Raw genomic sequence first — 19,769 nt, 5'->3', positions numbered from 1 at the left:
TTTTGGGGGTAGCACTCTAGTCTTCGGCAGCCTCCGGCTGTCATAAAAGAACACCATGCCACGTCCGCACAGCGGGCGGGCGCAGCGGGCGAGCCAGCGGCGCCCCAAAGGCAAGCCCGTCTGCGCCCGTCCGCGCTCGACCGGAGCTCAGGGCCACCCCCCCTGCCTGATCCACCCCAGGCAAGGTGACTCACAGATATAGCAGGGATGCACTGATAATGCTTGACCCACTAGGAGGCAATGCAACCTGCCCACGACTAGCACCAAATACAACATCCAAGGACAAGATACCCTGCCCAAACTGCTTAATCTGTCTGCCGCATATAAACCCCCTCCCACTCAATTTATTACCAAGAGCTGACCCGGCCACTATACCGGGAAAGGGGATGTACTCACAACCCAGGGAAACCGCAAACAGCCGCATCCTGCCAGACAAAACGCCACATCCAGCACAAGGAGATAGATCTAAGGGCGAGCTGAGAAGTGGATTACTTAGCGTCAGATCCCTCCCCAAACATGCAACCGAGATACAGCTACTGATAGAGTCCAGCAACCTGGATATCCTGTTTCTAACTGAAACATGGACGGTAGCTGGGCTCGAGTCAGAGCTGGGTCCGGCATGCCCAGTGGGGTACAAGATTCTCCACAACCCCAGGCCTAAGGAACGAGGGGGGGGAACGGAAGTCATCTTCAGGGAAGAACTGAACATCACTATGCTAGACATTGACAAAGTTTCCTGTGCAGAACTCTTTGGATTCTCAATAAAACATGACTCAGGTCACTGCCTTAACGGCCTGATATGCTACAGGCCACCAGGGGCCATTAATGCTATGCAACAGCAGGAACTGATCGGTGTTATTAATAACTTGACACTTACCCATAGCAGATTACTAACGCTGGGGGATTTTAACCTATGGACCAATGCCAAACTAGACACAGCCTTCCACAACATCACACAATCCTGTGCCAACCTAGGGTTAAAACAATGGGTAACCACTCCCACACACAGGGAAGGCAACATCCTAGACCTAATCTTCGCAGAAGAGGACCTTGTATCCATGGGAAAAACCCTACCAGTGGGATGGTCAGACCACTATCTAGTGACATTCAATGTCCACACTCTGGTTAACGTAAGGCCTAGATACAAACAGGTCAGAACCTTTATCAGCCGTGACTGGAAAGGACTATTAAAAAAAGGGGAAAGCGGGGATGCCCTCTTTCAGTTAGAAACCCTGTTTAATCCGGAGAATGACATTACAGTGAACTACCGCTCGCTTTGTGAACATGTGACCATGAAACTTGATCATATTGCGCCTCTGAAAGTAATCAGGAAAAGAGGCTACCCTTCCGCGCCCTGGTACACGGAAAAACTGAAAAATCAGAAAATCGCCTGTAAAAAGGCGGAAAGACAATGGAGGAGGGACTATACAGAACAGAATAGACTACTCTGGAGGCTATCAATAACAAAATATAAAAAAGAGATTGCCACAGCCAAAGCAGAACACTTTGCAGCCATTATCTTAACAAGCATTTACAATGCAATGGTTTCGCCTTTGGAAAAGTTAGAGCTATTGGCATTGTAAATGACAAAATTTGTTTTTATGTGTTGATTTTGAAAACAGATAAATAAATGGCATTGTCATTTACATTGCCATTAGCTTAATCTCTCGCAAATGTGAGACCTATTGTACCCTACGGATGAGCTCAGCAGACAGCAATTACTACCACACACACACACCCAGAGCCAGACACACACACACACCCAGAGCCACACACACACACCCAGAGCCACACACACACACTCAGAGCCACATTCACACACACACACCCAGAGCCACACACACACACACACACACCCAGAGCCACACACACTCACCCAGAGCCACACACACACACACCCAGAGCCACACACACACACACACACCCAGAGCCACACACACACACCCAGAGCCACACACACACCCAGATCTGTGGTGTGACAGAGGGCCGCGCTATAGCAGTCGTGGTCCTGGGTGGGTCAGTGATTGCGTAAGGACGTCTAAATGTTAAATAAACGGGCAAGCATTTATTTGCAGGTTAATTGAAGTTAAGTGGTGCAGGACACCACAGCAGTTCATTTAACCTGCAAATAAATGCTTGCCTGTTTATTTATCGTTTTTTCTGACTATTAGTGCTCAGCAAGTAAACAGCAGCTGGTGCTACTATTCACCAGAGGGCCAGATGTAAAGGTCAAGAGGGCCGCAAGCACCCACCCCCGGGCCGTACCATCACCGCTCTCAACCAACCCTGAACAAACTCCAATCAGCTGCCGGACAGTCTTCAAAAAGGAATGATACGGTCTGACGCCCAAGGAACTAGTGACCACATCAGTCGACTAGTCCTAGAAGCTTGACTAGGAGGCCAGTCAACAAACCATGTGTCCCCCAAAGTACCACATGTAACCAGTCGCACGGGATGGTGCTACACAAGATTCCGTTGATTTAAAAAATGAAGAATGAAAGAGGAGAGAGGGTGAAGGACAGAGAGAGAAGGGGATAGAGAGAGGAAAAAACAAGGTGGGAGGCAGACGGAAACAGAGCTGGAACATTTGCAGGTTAATTGAAGTTAAGTGGTGCAGGACACCACAGCAGTTCATTTAACCTGCAAATAAATTCTTGCCCGTTTATTTATCGTTTTTTCTGAATATTAGTGCTCAGCAAGTAAACAGCAGCTGGTGCTACTATTCACCAGAGGGCCAGATGTAAAGGTCAAGAGGGCCGCAAGCACCCACCCCCGGGCCGTACCATCACCGCTCTCAACAAATCCCTGAACAAACTCCAATCAGCTGCCGGACAGTCTTCAAAAAGGAATGATACGGTCTGACGCCCAATGAACTAGTGACCACAGCAGTCGACTAATCCTAGAAGCTTGACTAGGAGGCCAGTCAACAAACCATCTGTCCCCCAAAGTACCACAGGTAACCAGTTGCACGGGATAGTGCTACACAAGATTCCGTTGATTTAAAAAATGAAGAATGAAAGAGGAGAGAGGGTGAAGGACAGAGAGAGAAGGGGATAGAGAGAGGAAAAAACAAAGTGGGAGGCAGACGGAAACAGAGCTGGAACATTTGCAGGTTAATTGAAGTTAAGTGGTGCAGGACACCACAGCAGTTCATTTAACCTGCAAATAAATTCTTGCCCGTTTGTTTATCGTTTTTTCTGAATATTAGTGCTCAGCAAGTAAACAGCAGCTGGTGCTACTATTCACCAGATGGCCAGATGTAAAGGTCAAGAGGGCCGCAAGCACCCACCCCTGGGCCGTACCATCACCGCTCTCAACCAACCCTGGACAAACTCCAATCAGCTGCCGGACAGTCTTTAAAAAGGAATGATGCGGTCTGACGCCCAAGGAACTAGTGACCACGGCAGTCGACTAGTCCTAGAAGCTTGACTAGGAGGCCAGTCAACAAACCATCTGTCCCCCAAAGTAACACAGGTAACCAGTCGCACAGGATGGTGCTACACAAGATTCCATTGATTTAAAAAATGAAGAATGAAAGAGGAGAGATGGTGAAGGACAGAGAGAGAAGGGGATAGAGAGAGGAAAAAACAAGGTGGGAGGCAGACGGAAACAGAGCTGGAACAAGTGAGGAGCGTCACGCGTGGTTAAAGAGAGTGGATGGAGAGAGAAGTAGTGGGAGAAGGGGAAGAGAGGTGGAAGAGACTTGGAGAAAGATAAAGAGGGTAAGAAAAGGAGAAGAGGCAGGGAAGGAGGACCGAGAGAGACAAATCGATAGAGGGGCCGAGAAAGAGGTGGGCGACAGAGCCTGGGGGTCGAAGCGACTGTTAGAGAGACGTGTATTATTTTAGCGCCTAGTGCCTTTGGCTAAGCACTGTACACAATGACTACTGCCATTTGTGTGTTAGTGCCCCTCCCACCTCGATCCTCAGTCCCTTGGGCCTTCTGTCTGGGGTTCTAGTCTGGAGGGAAGAGGGGGCTCCGGCTCTTTTATTAATTAGCCACTGACTGGCACTCCAGACAGAGTGACAGCCTCCTATGAAGAGGGAGAGGGTGGTGCTGGAAGTGGGAAGAGAAGAAGCATCCTTGGAATAGAAGGCATGTCATGCCCTTCCCGTCAGCGGGTGAGCCATGCCAGGGGTGAGTCAGTGGCAGTCAGCACCGGGGCAGGCGTAGAATCTGCCTCCTTGCATCTCTCCTTCACCTCTCTGACCCGTCTCGCCTCCCCTTGTAGGTCTGGCCCAGAGGCAGCTTTATTTTTTTTGGCGTCATGCAATAAAAAAATACACATTTACAAACATCAATTGAGTGGATTGCATCGGGCGCCTTCCTTAATTGGTCTGTACAACTGTCTTTCACGTGTTGCTCCCGCCCACCACAGCCTCGGACAATGGGCCAGTCGGTAGGTGACAGCATTCAGCCTCTTCACCTGTGCACATCCGCCTAACAAGTAGTGCACTTCACTCCCATGACTTGTCAGATAATACTTGATTCAGACAGTGCTTTTTTCCCCACGTTCTATTATTTTATTAATTTTGTAGTCATTTTTTTCGCATTTATGCTGTATCTTCATCTTGCAGTAATTATTCGGGTGCAGTGGACCCCTGTTACCCGGTGGCCACTGCACCTGCTGCACAAATGATACATACACCGCAGCCGGTGCTAGCTGTAGCTCTCCTGCTGCCCGACAGAGGGAGCTAGGACTCCAGGCTGACTGACCTCGTTCTTAAAAGAGAGGGTTAGTTTGGGGATTGCTCTGAAAAAACAGAAGCGCCTGGAAGAAGCATTTCTTGCAGCAAAGCGCTGGTTCCGTTGCCCCGCGGTCTTCCCACAACACCCCCCAGTTGCAGCGGGTTCTCACCTGCTGAAACCGGTCCTGGTGCGTATTTCGTTTCCATGACAGCAGGATGTGGGCAACGGCATCTGAGTTACCACGATAAACCACGATGAGTCTGTGTGGCAGGCACCTGAACTAGTGCATTCTGGGAGTTGTATTCCCGCTTCAGTTAAACTGAACAGGTTTGACATGTACCTTAGCCAACGGGATGTCCATGGACAGCCCGTAAGAGCGCGAGGCCATGACACCCCTCGTGTTCCCCACTCCCAAGGGCCCCCCACTCCTGGCATAGAAACTGGCTCTTCTATTGACTGGGGAAGGGATTTTCATATCGTGGCAGGAAAAGGTGAGGGTCGAATGCCCTATCTTACTCAGGAGTATTTTTTCACAGGGGGCAGAGCCAGGTTTTATTCACTGGACCCTTCTCGGCAGACCGAGGATGTGGTCGAGCACAGTTTTAAAGATGATGGCGCTGAGTAGAGTTTCTGTAGTGTGTTTACCTGAGTCAGGACCTGCCCTCCCTTCTTGTGCACGTGAGGTGACCTTTGCTCTTTCTGTGACCACTGACATGGGGCCTAAGTCATCAGTCTCTCATTAGAACCCCTGCTGGCAGTGTTGTTGTCATAGTAGTCTCACCCCTCCCCCACCCGATGGCTGTCCACGTCTTGACACTACCACCCCCACCCCCACATACGTGCAAAAACCACCGTGAGAAAAGGTCCCATGTTCCCAGTGCCTCGCCTTTCAGTGGATTCTTCTATTCGTGCCGCAACTAATACTGCCCCGCAGTGTCCATGGCATTAAATGTGTATGTGTCCTCGGATGATGTAAGTTTTCATCTTATGCAATGATCTATCTCAGTTGTAAAGCGCTCTAACGCCTGTGGGCAATATCCGCGCTATATAAAAATAATTAAATGAATAAATAAATAGAGGATCTCTCTTCCAGCCCACAGGCTTAACCTCAGGGTGTAACCTCTTCACTGCTCTTTGTGGGGGCAGTGGGACTTCTCAGACCCCACGTGCCTCCCAGTTTTGAGCTCCCCACCCCTCGCTCTGTGGCGATCACATTTAATTTGTCTCTGTGCCTCCTCTCCAGTGTACAACTCCCTTCTTCTCCTCCCTTATCCCCCCTCCCCTGGACCCCTAATTACAAGCAGCCCCACAGAGAGCTCCTTCACTAGGGGATTAGCTCATCTCCCTGCCGGGAAGGGGGGGGGGGGTCTGGCGGGGAAGCAAGAGAGAGTCAGAGAGTGAGCGCGCTTCGGGCGGCCAAGAATGGCATTTGTCAGCAAAAACCGGCTGTGTTGCTTGAAAGGAGAGCTATTTCTGTCCTGGGGTCAGGGGGAGGGGCGTGGGGATTCACCAACCCATACATCCATCGAGAGGGACTGAGGCCGGCACCGTGAGTCACTCATGGAAGATGGGCTGGGGGAGCAGCCTCGTTGTTTCAGTCATCAGAGGTGGTGTCATTCATTAAAAACAAAACCCAACCAGAAGGCATACACGGACAGCGGGAGGGGGGGGGACGGGCACACAGACAGCGGGAGGGGGGGCGGGAACGGGCACACGGACAGCGGTAGGGGAGGGGAGCACTCACCAGGACTTCTTCCGGCGGCGGGCGGCCTGAAGGAATGACCCCAAAAAAAAGTTTAAAAAAAACACCGCCGCATGACGTAGGAAAAGGGGTGGGATGAGTAAAAATCACGGGAACGCCCACAAATATGCTCCGGCCATGACGGACAGATGTCTGTTCCAATGGCTAGCCTCCATTTATGGAGCTAGCCAATGGAACAGAGGGGCGGGACATGAGTACACATCTTTAGACATAAGTTTTCGCCCTGCGCGAAAGTCTGCTGCGCAGCTTTCGGCACGGCGAAACCTAAAAAGCACTAATAAGTCACGCTACATTTTAAGATAGTAAGAGAAATGTCCCACCCAAATTGCGCCAGTAGCAACATCAAACCTTCTCAGGAGCTATGTGAACGGCTGGTCAGTAGGTCTCTGTCCCTCTTCCTGGAGACAAATAACATCCTAGAAGAGGAGCAATTTGGGTTTAGACCAGCCCATGGGACCGAGTCAGCCCTGCTGATGGTCCTGGACAACCTGCGAATGAGGGCGGACAGGGCTGAATCAGCAATTCTAATTCTGCTGGACCTGTCCGCCACGTTCGACACGGTGAGCCATGACATCCTACTGACAAGGTTGGAAACCTTTGGAGTAGAAGGAACGGCGCTCAATTGGCTGGGCTTGTACCTGACGGATAGATGGCAGGCAGTGGCACTCCCTCCATATCAGTCTGAATTTGCTAAAGTCCCACACAGGGTCCCACAGGGGTCCGCTATCAGTCCAATCCTTTTTAACGCCTACATGCAACCCCTGATGGGAATCATCAAGGCCCATGATATCAGCGTGATCAACTACGCGGATGACACGCAGCTGATGATCTCCCTTAATGGCGCCCATGCAGAATCACTTGAGACCTTCCACACCTGCATGCTGGAAATGGCAACTTGGCTAAAAAGTAACTCGCTACCATTTAATAGCGGTAAAACAGAGATCATGCAATGTAAAGTGGGGAGAATTGCCAGAAGCCTGCCTGCTGACTTCTGTCCCTTAGCCTCAGATGGACCACTGACACCAGTAAAGACGGTGCTTAATTTGGGGGTCAGGCTCAATGAAAACTTAAACCTGGAGACCAACGTCAACAAACAGGTGAGCAGCTGCTTCACCCTAATGCGGGGCCTCCGAAAGCTGCTGCCTCTCCTTCCAGCACAGACTAGAGCAACCGTAGTCAGGAGCACCATTCTTAGCCGCCTGGATTACTGCATCGCTCTGCTATTGGAATCTCCTGCATATCTGATTTCCAGACTCCAGAGTATCCAGGCAGCAGCAGCTAAAATGGCACTCTCTCGAGGCCGCCGATCCTCCACCACTCTAGCACTGGCCGAGTTACACTGGTTGCCCGTGCCTCAGAGGATCCTCTTTAAATCTCTATGTACTGTCTTCAAAGCAGTACATGGTCTGGGTCCCAAACCTCTACAAAACAAATTCCAATGGTATGAGCCCACACGGACCCTTCGCTCTTCATCCACTAACCTTATCAGAATACCTAGAAACAGGAAAGCAACACACGGTGGCAGAGCCTTTAGCATAGCAGCAGCCCACCTCTGGAACAGCCTTCCAATTGCGATTAGGAAAACCAGTGAACTACTGCCTTTCCGCAAAAAGGTCAAGACCTGGCTCTTCCCTAAAGTATAACCACCCTAGGAGTAACTTGTTCACTCCCCTATCCTGCCCCTTGCTGATCACTTCTTAGTCGCACCTTCTCCAAAGCGCCAGGATGCCCGCAGGGTTGCAGTGCGCTCTAAAAATGGTATAAATAAATAAATAAATAATTTGAGGACTGCTCTGGGATTACCTTCAATACCTGGTTATCACAAATGTGGCACATGTGTGGCATGCACATCCATAGTAGAAGGGACTACTTTAGTATGCAATAATATTTCTATTCAGCATAATGAATTTACTAATTGCAAATAAAAAAAAAATGATTTATGGTATACTTTGTCCTTTTGGAAAAGCATATGTTGGCAAAACTAATCAAGAAGTTCAACATCGAATTAACCGACACAAATCACATATAAGATGCTTCACTATGTCAGCACTGCTGGCATCACATTTCCTGAAGCATAACCATACTGTATCTGATCTGAAATGGACGGCATTGAGACAGGTACAATTGAAATATGGGGGTGACCACTGCTTGGCAAGAGGCTCTTCTAATAATGAGGTTACGCACAGTTGAAACTGGTTTGAATGAACTATCTGAAGTTGCTACTGTTTTTTAAAATATACTGTACTGATTTGTAGTAGAGATATGTATTATTGTATTGTACCTACCTTCTGAAAAGACAACAAGAGTATTTGCAGCAAATGACCATATGGTGATAATAAAAGTGATGTTCCATTTTTAATTTAGATTCACCTTTGATTTTTTTCAGATTCATTTCTCCAGCCGTTATAATGTGGAAATTTTAAACTTTGGGTAACGCCATTTTTTGACAACATTTTCCAAATTCAATTCGATATTTAACCTTTCGCAAAATCTCGTACCGATAAATAGAGCAGTGTTCCACGGAAGGGTGTCTAAATATAGACAAACTTCCCTTCCCATCTTTCACTGCCCCTAACCGGAAACGTTGGTCCGATGCTCCGCATTCTCCCATGAAACCGTTCCAGCATTGTTAGTATTGTCGAGCAAAATGGTTTCTACATTAAATGTGGGAGTGCTTGCGTGTCCATTCCCAGGGGAGTTCCTGAACCTGGACACTAGAAGACAAGAAAGACCTTAAAAATTAGGAGGATTGGCAGCAAAGTAAGTGTTTATCACATGCTTGCATAATGAGGGCCAACAGGAAATGTATGCAAACACTACAGCGTGTCTCTTCCGTCCCTTGAAAGCTGCAATCAATGCTACCCCCTCTGGCCCTCTGCCGTGGTGGATATCCAGCATCCTTTTTGTAAAAAAAACACTTGGATGTGCATGAACTTAGCACTACACGGGGTACCACTATGGGAAATACTGGACCTAAAATATAATTTAGATGACCCAGTTGCAAGGACAAGATTGACTCCAAGCTCTTCACCAAATATTTGAATCCACACACGGTGAGAGGGTGATAAGTACCATATCACTGCAATGGTTTAGATGAAGCACTATTAGTATAATGATGTGCTAAATATTGATGCAAGTGGCATATACTTGTAAATATATATGTCATTTTGCTTTTTTCTTTGTATTCAGACTGAATGAGTGAGATAGTGCCCTGATGATGACCTCCTAGAAACGTTTATATACCCCATGATTATGAAAGCTGAAAACCTTAAGCCCGAAAAATAAGGGAATTAATTTGGACTGTTTATGTGGAGAAGGAATTATAAAAAATGTCCTTTAAGCCTCATGAGATAATAGGTGTAATACATCAAATATTGAGAATGTACATTTAGATTCATCATTTATAACTCATGGATGTCAACAAGTTCTGAATCTTCATTGCTGTGTTGTTGATTTATGTCTTGTAGCTTGTATACACTGATTTATGTGCCTGTGTTGTTTGTATTAGGAATGATAAGATTGCTAACAATTAAAAACATAAATGCCACAAAATGTTTTTAAATACGGCAAAATGTTTTGAAATATGAATAAGATAAAATACTCGAACACACTTGATTAATGTGTATGTTGTGTCCTCCTAAAAAAATAATTTCAATTGATGGCCATGTGGTGTTCTGTTTAGATTTTGTATTTTGACATCCCTGCAGCATGACTGGAGGGATTTGTTCTGTTGTTACCGTGCTCTGCAACCTGCAGGAATTAATGGCTCTGCTGCACTGTAGGACCTGCCCCATGGCTCGGCAGTCACAACTGCCAAAGTCGAGCATCACATGACCAGACCTGCTGCACTGTTTGCTCCTAAGGGCTCGAGAAAGAAGCAAGGCTTCCGCCTATGATCTTGTGGACATTAATGAAGAGTTAAGGGTGCTACCAGAAAGAATACACAACCAGCCTCCTCACCAAGCCATATCCCAGCCAACAAGTAACAAAGGTAATGAAACCAAAAGACTGAGAGACTGCATCTTGAACTTGTTAAGTTTAGTCAGCTGCTAAAAGAATAACAAATGACACTGTGAGTTATTTTTCACAAAATCTGAATGAACTGTTATTGTGAAATTTTGCTAGAAACTTCAGATGGGATTGGAGAACCTTGTAGCAGGATCCCTATGAATGCGTGTAGTAAGTTATTTTGCCGTGACATTAAAGTACTGCTCCTTTTTATTAAGCTAAATAGTGGGCTAGACAGTGAGTTTCTGTGTCTGTTTTTTGACTGTTTGAGTACTGAGTCTCTGCCCCTCCACCACACTTCTCTACGAAGCTTTTGACTGCTTGCCCTCAATATCCTGAGAGTCAAGGGCAGAAAGTCATGCACTTGGCCCAGTTTTCAAAGCTGTGGCAGGACGGGGACCAGTATAACAGAGGCAAACATTCTTAGCAACCATGGTGTGGTCCAGTGGCCCCTGCCTGCCCTCTGGCTCCTAAAGGTGTCTGGCAATTCAGAAAACAATATTATTTAACTGATCCAATTTAGCTCCCAAATTTCCTGCAGATGCAATGTGGTTGCCATCTTGTAATGCCATTCTGTATATGTATTCTTGTGCAATTTCAGATAGCCATCATACTGCATCTAATTACAATACGATGACCATCTTCAAAGTATACAAAATAACATTTCCTAGATGGTCTCTAACTAGTACTGACTATGCTAATGCTTGCACTGCAGTTCTGCATGTGTTGGCCTAGCCAATATGAGCAATGCACAAGCATTGGCGGAGCGTGACCGATTTTCTTTGCCAATGCCTGTTTAGATTGTCTGTGCCATTCTTGATGGAAGTTAATCATATGTAAATTAATGTTGCCCTGTACTAGCATTTCAGGCTGGATTGTGGATTTTGGAGCAGGGACCTGCAAATAGTATAAAATGCTGCCTACTTGCTTGCTGGTCAATCATGTTAGCTGCAGCTTCTCTAAAATTAGGCATCTGGTGTGGTTTATCCTTCAGAATTTAATATAATTAATCAATCAGGGGGCTGTAAAGCATTAGCTACTCGCCCAGAACCGGTCTGAAGGTGCTGAGGAAGGGGGTGGGGGGCAGGGGGGTTGGCAGATCCCGGAGGTTCACTGAGTACCATCGAAGAGCCAGGTCTTGAGGTCCTTTAGGAACTTGGGGAGCAGTGCAGACTGTCAGAGGTAGAGGGGGAAGGAGTCCCAAGCCTTGGCCACAAGGAAGCAGAAGGAGCGCCCTCCTGTTCTGCATTTCTTGATCCGAGGTACTGCTGCGAGGGAGAGCTGGGCCAAGCGGAGAGAGCACTGGGGAGTGTGGAACACGAGGCGGTGGTTCAGGTTGGCGGTCCGTTGTTGTGGAGGGCCTTGCGTGCATGGGTGAGAAGTTTGAAGGTGATTCTCTTTTCGACAGGGAGCCAGTGTAGAGTCCGTAGGTGCTGGCTGATGTGACTGTGGAGTGGTACATTGTGGATTACTCTGGCGGCGGCGTTCTGGACATTCTGGAGTTTGTTGGTGAGGTTATATACCGTTCTTTATCATTTAGGGACTTCTGATCACTAGAAGAGTTCATTTCAGGGTATTGCATATTGTGAACAGGGATTTCTGTAAAATGTAGCCTGTTTACCTGCAAAAATGGGATCATCAATATTAGCCGGCTAGAATTAGACTAGTTTTCAAATCCATGGCTACTGACAAAATCAGAAATTCAACTTTAAAGTTGTACGACACCGGTGCTAGTGGCGTAACATAAGATCACAAAGCCCCGTACAGAATGTGGTAAGGGACCGCTGAGATCTCAGAGATATTCATAGGCTTTCCGTTGAATTGAGGACCCCCTTAGGGTGGGTGTGCCCCTGCACCACAGGAGCTGCAGGGTCCTGTGTCACTTCCCTTGCAAGTACCACATTAATACCACTGCCGTGGCATACGGAAGTTCCAGAAATGACCACAATGAGGCATCATTTTGCAGTAAATAGAATTCATAAAGTATTTTTAGTACGTGAAGGCGAGTATCCAAGCGTCAAAATATTACTGTGCCTGGTGTTTTGATTACACTGCAGCTTGAGGCAGATCATCGGGCTTCCGTAATTATAAGCAGATGTTGAATGCATCTGAGCAATAACGGACCGTGTTTGTTTAGATAAAGCTTGAAAACGATTATGTCTATGGAATGCCATGAGAAATAATTTTAATTTGTGCACCCAGGATTTACGTTTCCTAAGGTGGCCTTTTGTCTAGCTTCTATGTATACCCTGGCATGTTTTGTGAGGATAACTTTCTGAAGCAGTCTCATTTCCCTACATGCAATGCATCTTGTAATAAACCATAAATACATGTCATCAATTAGTATTATCTTTTTCTTTATAATTGCATCAGAATGGTTGAGCGTTCCTGCTGAAGGTTCCACTTTCATCTCTCGAGACACTGCCTTTTAGCAAGCTGTCCACAAAATTGCAAGCAACCTTTTTTATATCGGATACATAAGCCAGCGGTCAGCACCACTGCTAAATATCCTTTCGGCTCTGCTCCTCTCTAGAACAGATCTGTGAAAGAATAATCCATACAACGTGAGCAATATCTGTACTGGCAGTTGTCCAGGGGCACTCTTTTTGTGATGCTCAAAAAATACACAATGAAAGTCTGCTCGCAGAAGAGAAAGTAACACTGGCCTTGGGGGAAGTATCCTGCTGCGTGGAAATCCAATTAAATACGACCGAAGATCCTTCTCTTTTCTTTCATATTAAAACAACTTTTTAAGTGGTCTACGTATTGAGGTATCCAAGTCGTTTTTAGGGCTCGGGCCTAGGCCTCCACGAAGTGGGGGGCGGAGCTTCCGAGCTCTTATGCGTTAAAAAAAAAAAAGACAGAAAGGGGTCCGGCTGGCACATTCCTTAGTTTTTTATGGCATCTGCCTAGTGATTCGTCTTCGCTGTGCTGTGTATTTAGTAGCGTTGACGTGATAGGCTATATGTAATTTACGCGTGCCCGATGTGGCATATTCTGTGCGAGAACGAGCACGGCAGAGTGATTAATCTTAATTAGGAGCTGTCATAGTGCCCGTGTAATGCATTCCAGATGGTGCGAGCGCGTTCACCATTGCATTGCATGTATCATGCGCGCGTTTAACATTTACCTTTCGCGCACGGCAGTCCATTCATTTTAATTAGGAGCTGTCAGAGTGCCGCGTTCACGGCGGAGATAATGGAAAGAATTTTCCTGTAGCTTCAAGGGCAGTCACAGTTGATTTTTTTTTAAGATACCTCGCATACAAGCACCCTTGCCTCGCCAATCCGCGTGTCTTTTAAAATAAAACAATATGGTAGAGTTTAACAGAGATTTTCGCAATAAACAAAAACAGCTATGTAGATTGCGGCGTGTTTTATTTGCCATCACCTTGAGTTGATTTTTACGTACGTTTTTTCACACACACACAGTAGTGAGGATGACAATGCATATCTACAGGCTAGCGATGACAGTGCATATAGGCTAGCAATGACAGTGCATAATTACAGGCCAGTGATGACACTTCATATCTTCAGGCTACCGATGACAGTGCATATCTACAGGCTAGCGATAACAGTGCATATCTACAGGCTAGCGATGACAATGCATATCTACAGGCTAGCGATGACAGAGCATATCTACAGGCTAGCGATGACAGTGCATATCTACAGGCTTGTGAAGCCAATGCATATCTGCAGGCTAGCGATGACAGTGCATATGTACAGGCTAGCGATGACAGAGCATATCTACAGGCTAGCGATGACAGTGCATATCTACAGGCTAGTGAAGCCAATGCATATCTACAGGCTAGCGATGACAGTGCATATCTACAGGCTAGCGATGACAGAGCATAGCTACAGGCTAGCGATGACAGTGCATATCTACAGGCTAGCGAGGACAGTGCATATCTACAGGCTAGTGAAGCCAATGCATATCTACAGGCTAGCGATGACAGTGCATATCTACAGGCTAGCGATGACAGAGCATATCTACAGGCTAGCGATGACAGTGCATATCTACAGGCTAGTGAAGCCAATGCATATCTACAGGCTAGCGATGACAGTGCATATCTACAGGCTAGCGATGACAGAGCATATCTACAGGCTAGCGATGACAGTGCATATCTACAGGCTTGTGAAGCCAATGCATATCTACAGGCTAGCGATGACAGTGCATATCTACAGGCTAGTGAAGCCAATGCATATCTACAGGCTAGCGATGACAGTGCATATCTACAGGCTAGTGATGACAGAGCATATCTACAGGCTAGCGATGACAGTGCATATCTACAGGATAGCGATGACAGTGCATATCTACAGGCTAGCGATGATAATGCATATCTACAAGCTAGCGATGACAGCGCATATCTACAGGATAGCAATGACAGCGCATATCTACAGGCTAGTGAAGCCAATGCATATCTACAGGCTAGCGATGACAGTGCATATCTACAGGCTAGTGAAGCCAATGCATATCTACAGGCTAGCGATGACAGTGCATATCTACAGGCTAGCGATGACAGAGCATATCTACAGGCTAGCGATGACAGTGCATATCTACAGGCTAGCGATGATAATGCATATCTACAGGCTAGCGATGACAGCGCATATCTACAGGATAGCAATGACAGTGCATATCTACAGGCTAGCGATGATAATGCATATCTACAGGCTTGTGAAGCCAATGCATATCTACAGGCTAACGATGACAGTGCATATCTACAGGCTAGCGATGACAGAGCATATCTACAGGCTAGCGATGACAGTGCATATCTACAGGCTAGCGATGATAATGCATATCTACAGGCTAGCGATGACAGCGCATATCTACAGGATAGCAATGACAGTGCATATTTACAGGCTAGCGATGATAATGCATATCTACAGGCTTGTGAAGCCAATGCATATCTACAGGCTAATGATGACAGTGCATATCTACAGGCTAGTGAAGCCAATGCATATCTACAGGCTAGCGATGACAATGCATATCTATAGGCTAGCGATGACAGAGCATATCTACAGGCTAGCGATGACAGTGCATATCTACAGGCTTGTGAAGCCAATGCATATCTACAGGCTAGCGATGACAGTGCATATCTACAGGCTAGCGATGACCGAGCATATCTACAGGCTAGCCATGACAGTGCATATCTACAGGCTAGCGATGACCGAGCATATCTACAGGCTAGCGATGACCGAGCATATCTACAGGCTAGCCATGACAGTGCATATCTACAGGCTTGTGAAGCCAATGCAAATCTACAGGCTAGCGATGACAGTGCATATCTACAGGCTAGTGAAGCCAATGCATATCTACAGGCTAGCGATGACAGTGCATATCTACAGGCTAGCGATGACAGAGCATATCTACAGGCTAGCGATGACAGTGCATATCTACAGGATAGCGATGACAGTGCATATCTACAGGCTAGCGATGATAATGCATATCTACAGGCTAGCGATGACAGCGCGTATCTACAGGATAGCAATGACAGCGCATATCTACAGGCTAGTGAAGCCAATGCATATCTACAGGCTAGCGATGACAGTGCATATCTACAGGCTAGTGAAGCCAATGCATATCTACAGGCTAGCGATGACAGTGCATATCTACAGGCTAGCGATGACAGAGCATATCTACAGGCTAACAATGACAGTGCATATCTACAGGCTAGCGATGATAATGCATATCTACAGGCTAGCGATGACAGCTCATATCTACAGGATAGCAATGACAGCGCATATCTATAGGCTAGCGATGATAATGCATATCTACAGGCTTGTGAAGCCAATGCATATCTACAGGCTAGCGAGGACAGTGCATATCTATAGGCTAGCGATGACAGAGCATATCTACAGGCTAGCGATGACAGTGCATATCTACAGGCTAGTGATGATAATGCATATCTACAGGCTAGCGATGACAGCGCATATCTACAGGATAGCAATGACAGTGCATATCTACAGGCTAGCGATGATAATGCATATCTACAGGCTTGTGAAGCCAATGCATATCTACAGGCTAGCGATGACAGTGCATATCTACAGGCTAGTGAAGCCAATGCATATCTACAGGCTAGCGATGACAGAGCATATCTACAGGCTAGCGATGACAGTGCATATCTACAGGCTAGCGATGACAGTGCATATCCACAGGCTAGTGAAGCCAATGCATATCTACAGGCTAGCGATGACAGTGCATATCTACAGGCTAGCGATGACAGAGCATATCTACAGGCTAGCGATGACAGTGCATATCTACAGGCTAGCGATGACAGTGCATATTTACAGGCTAGCGATGACAATGCATATCTACAGGCTAGCGATGACAGAGCATATCTACAGGCTAGCGATGAAAGTGCATATCTACAGGCTAGTGAAGCCAATGCATATCTACAGGCTAGCGATGACAGTGCATATCTACAGGCTAGCGATGACAGAGCATATCTACAGGCTAGCGATGACAGTGCATATCTACAGGCTAGTGAAGCCAATGCATATCTACAGGCTAGCGATGACAGTGCATATCTACAGGCTAGCGATGACAGAGCATATCTACAGGCTAGCGATGACAGTGCATATCTACAGGCTTATGAAGCCAATGCATATCTACAGGCTAGCGATGACAGTGCATATCTACAGGCTAGTGAAGCCAATGCATATCTACAGGCTAGCGATGACAGTGCATATCTACAGGCTAGCGATGACAGAGCATATCTACAGGCTAGCGATGATAATGCATATCTACAGGCTAGTGAAGCCAATGCATATCTACAGGCTAGCGATGACAGTGCATATCTACAGGATAGTGAAGCCAATGCATATCTACAGGCTAGCGATGACAGTGCATATCTACAGGCTAGCGATGACAGAGCATATCTACAGGCTAGCGATGACAGTGCATATCTACAGGCTAGCGATGATAATGCATATCTACAGGCTAGCGATGACAGCGCATATCTACAGGATAGCAATGACAGTGCATATCTACAGGCTAGTGATCATAATGCATATCTACAGGCTAGCGATGACAGCGCATATCTACAGGATAGCAATGACAGTGCATATCTACAGGCTAGCGATGATAATGCATATCTACAGGCTTGTGAAGCCAATGCATATCTACAGGCTAGCGATGACAGTGCATATCTACAGGCTAGTGAAGCCAATGCATATCTACAGGCTAGCGATGACAATGCATATCTACAGGCTAGCAAGACAGAGCATATCTACAGGCTAGCGATGACAGTGCATATCTACAGGCTTGTGAAGCCAATGCATTTCTACAGGCTAGCGATGACAGTGCATATCTACAGGCTAGCGATGACAGAGCATATCTACAGGCTAGCGATGACAGTGCATATCTACAGGCTAGTGAAGCCAATGCATATCTACAGGCTAGCGATGACAGAGCATATCTACAGGCTAGCGATGACAGTATATATCTACAGGCTAGCGATGACAGTGCATATCTACAGGCTAGTGAAGCCAATGCATATCTACAGGCTAGCGATGACATTGCATATCTACAGACTAGCGATGACAGAGCATATCTACAGGCTAGCGATGACAGTGCATATCTACAGGCTAGCGATGACAGTGCATATTTACAGGCTAGCGATGACAATGCATATCTACAGGCTAGCGATGACAGAGCATATCTACAGGCTAGCGATGAAAGTGCATATCTACAGGCTTTTGAAGCCAATGCATATCTACAGGCTAGCGATGACAGTGCATATCTACAGGCTAGCGATGACAGAGCATATCTACAGGCTAGCGATGACAGTGCATAACTACAGGCTAGTGAAGGCAATGCATATCTACAGGCTAGCGATGACAGTGCATATCTACAGGCTAGCGATGACGGTGCATATCTACAGGCTAGTGAAGGCAATGCATATCTACAGGCTAGCGATGACAGCGATGACAGTGCATATCTACAGGCTAGTGAAGCCAATGCATATCTACAGGCTAGCGATGACAATGCATATCTACAGGCTAGCGATGACAGAGCATATCTACAGGCTAGCGATGACAGTGCATATCTACAGGCTTGTGAAGCCAATGCATATCTACAGGCTAGCGATGACAGCGATGACAGTGCATATCTACAGGCTTGTGAAGCCAATGCATATCTACAGGCTAGCGATGACAGTGCATATCTACAGGCTAGCAATGACAGTGCATATCTACAGGCTTGTGAAGCCAATGCATATCTGCAGGCTAGCGATGACAGTGCATATCTACAGGCTAGCGATGACAGAGCATATCTACAGGCTAGCGATGACAGTGCATATCTACAGGCTAGCGATGATAATGCATATCTACAGGCTAGCGATGACAGCGCATATCTACAGGATAGCAATGACAGCGCATATCTACAGGCTAGTGAAGCCAATGCATATCTACAGGCTAGCGATGACAGTGCATATCTACAGGCTAGTGAAGCCAATGCATATCTACAGGCTAGCGATGACAGTGCATATCTACAGGCTAGCGATGACAGAGCATATCTACAGGCTAGCGATGACAGTGCATATCAACAGGCTAGCGATGACAGCGCATATCTACAAGCTAGCGATGACAGTGCATATCTACAGGCTAGCGATGACAGAGCATATCTACAGGCTAGCGACGACAGCGCATATCTACAGGATAGCAATGACAGCGCATATCTACAAGCTAGCGATGACAGTGCATATCTACAGGCTAGCGATGACGGTGCATATCTACAGGCTAGTGAAGCCAATGCATATCTACAGGCTAGCGATGACAGTGCATATCTACAGGCTAGCGATGACCGTGCATACACTCACAAGGAGACCACAGGCAGCTGAGGTGCAAGCTTCTCACACTCACAAGAAGGACATCACAGGCAGTAACGGTGCAATATTCTCACACTCACAAAGAGATCACTGGCAGTACACACCACATGAACACACTCCATAACACATAGCAACAATACATTGGCATTTACAATGCCATTAGCTCAAACTCAAATAAAACCGAGCATTTCTAATGCTTGTTGTTTTATAGCCGCGCGTTGTAGTCAGAGATACAGGGGGTACTGTTTCCGTTTGTAAATTTTAAATGAAAAAAATGCATTTTTTAAAAACTCATGACTTGTTTATTTCCCAACCACAAATACACAGCTGGATACTCGAAGTGGAGAAAGGAAAGGGGGGGAGGGTAGAGAAAGTGAGAGAGAGAGAGAGAGAGAGAGAGCGAGCGAGAGAGAGAGAGAGAGACAGAGAGAGAGAGAACGAGTAGGCAGGTGTTTTCTGATGGCATGGGAGCAGGGCATCCAA

The sequence above is a fragment of the Lissotriton helveticus genome, chromosome 2_1 (assembly GCF_964261635.1).
Source record: "Lissotriton helveticus chromosome 2_1, aLisHel1.1, whole genome shotgun sequence".
In the NCBI taxonomy this organism is placed as follows: domain Eukaryota; kingdom Metazoa; phylum Chordata; class Amphibia; order Caudata; family Salamandridae; genus Lissotriton; species Lissotriton helveticus.
This window is presented reverse-complemented; position numbering follows the sequence as displayed.